Raw genomic sequence first — 2,518 nt, forward strand, 5'->3', positions numbered from 1 at the left:
ACACACACCGACACACAAACACACAAATACACACACCAGATAAAGACTAATACTCTGTCCAGGAACTGTCTGGTCCTGCATCCTGTACTACCAGCTGCTGCCCTCCAGTCATACTGAGACAGACAGGCAGACAGACAGGCAGACAGACAGACAGACAGACAGACAGACATCTAGATAGATAAAACACTGTTCATGATTTATTATTTATTATCTAGTCTCTTCCCTCCTCCTCTTTCGGTGTGTGTCACTATTTTGTCTACTGTCTCCCGCGGGCAGACCTCACATGACATTTCAGAATTTCTGATTTCCTGAACACACCTCCACACGCTCAGGCACGCACTCACGCTCAGGCACAAACTCCTGACCCTAAAGACGATGCTCTTGTGTAAGAGACAGGTGGATACTGGAGGAACGAGGGAGAGCAACTGAGGACAGAGAAGAAGAAACTACACAGGAGAGGACAACACTGGGACAAGCTGTTGTCTGATATTTGAGCTGTGGCAGTTTTGGAGTTATGATTGACTAATTATATGGGAAATGATGGAGAGACACATGCACTCTGTGATCGATCTGAAAAGGACAAGTCTTCCTACATAGGACTCACACATACATACACTTATACGCTTAAACCTACACAGACTGCAGATGCTTTTGAAAAGCATCAGGTAAGTGATTTAAAGATTATTTTAAGATGGTCAAACTGTAAATAATCTGCTATATTTGGACATGATGATAATTGGAATAATTTGTCTGTAAGATATGATGTTGGAAATGTTGTGGATGGTGCATACGAAGTGGTTTGATACTCGTAACCACAGTCAAAAGTGGCCCAAACAATAGAGGGTCAGGAAAGACAAAGCTGTTCTTGAAATGTCTCAACTGTGTTGTGAGTTCATAGACAGAAAGTCAGACTGTGGGAACTTGAGGTTAGGGATCACATTAAGAGTATGGCTTCCATGTAGCCTCAAGGCTTCAACAGGTACTGTTTCTTCTTCTGACCTGACTCAGAGCATATAATGATCACATCCTAGCAGATAAATACAAATATAGTTTCACATATATGATCAGATGGTTTAGACTCTCAAACAACACTGTATTTTTTATTTATAATAAAACTTATTTTTTTTTTACCCAGAGACTACCCACAAAATCCACATTATGTTAATTATTAATAATGTTTGTTTCTCTTGGATCAAAGTAAACAATTCTCTCCAGCTCTGTGTGGGAACAAAGTGACACTGCGGTGGAGTGAATAATGATATGGATCAACATCATTGTTGTTATTAGACAAATAATCATGTAAAAAGTACTGATTAGATTGTATCTGTTCTGTAATTTCACCCAATTGAACTAGTGCCACATACAGCTGCCAAACCCTGTAGCTCAACATTTTTTTTATATAATTGCAGACACTCCCTGTATTACATATAATCAAGACACAGTAATATTTGTGTCTTTAAATGTAAGTACCCACATGTGGTAATTTGTATTAATCAAGGTGAAGGGCTGAGGTGGAAGTTAAAAATAGGATTTCACAGAAGAGCAGTATGTTTGAGCAGAGAAAGCATGTTATAAAGCACCATTGAGCCAACTACAGTGCATGTGAAGAGCCAGCAGAAGATAAGATAATACTGTAAGTCAATGTAAGATATATAGCAGCCTGCTTTTATCCAGTATTTTTTATTTTAGTACACAAAAGAATAAAGTTCTGTGTCTAGATGTATCTGCAATTTGAAAACAGATCCAAATTCAAACATCTAAGTTATAAAAAATACATATACATACAGCAACCAATGATATTCAGAGAAATAGAATACATAAAATACAAGACACTGAGCCTCAAAAATACATTGATGAACTACAAACATAGAAATTGAGGTAGAAAACCACCACATGTTGACTTCGGGATTATGGAAACTGATTTCTGCCAATAAAAGAAAGTAATTTTAATATTATATATATTTCTTAAGTGCAAAAATGTTACTTACTATCTCATAATTTTGTCATAGTAAGTCAAAATTTGATTTAGCACAAGTACTTTATTTTTTCATATATCATTTTTTTTAAATGAATGGGACTAACCAGACATTGTTAATTTAATCCTTTTTTTTAGTGGAGAGAAACAGGACTCAAAATGGATGCTAATGTTGCCTTATGACTGCTGGATGTGTAAAACTGTCTGCTAGCATGTTGTCCATATAAGGTGATCATCAATTTTTTATCTTCAATTGGCTAAAAAAGCAATCAATCATGCTTTATGGATAGATTACTTCATTTTACATTAACACAAAGATAAACATAGTTATGTCAGTATTTTCTTCCTTCTGATATGTTGCCATTATCAAAGAGCCTACTTTATGTGGGATACTGTATTATCTTTAGTTTTACTAACATTAACTGAGGCGTATCAACATAATAAAGACACATGCAACAGTAACCTGTAATTTGTGAAGGTGTGAATGCAGTGAGGTGTAACCCAACCCACCATTGCCCTGCAGTCAATCCGTCAGTGTGGACA

The sequence above is a fragment of the Morone saxatilis genome, unplaced genomic scaffold (assembly GCF_004916995.1).
Source record: "Morone saxatilis isolate NCDOM2014 unplaced genomic scaffold, NCSU_SB_2.0 Contig0, whole genome shotgun sequence".
NCBI classification, from domain to species: domain Eukaryota; kingdom Metazoa; phylum Chordata; class Actinopteri; family Moronidae; genus Morone; species Morone saxatilis.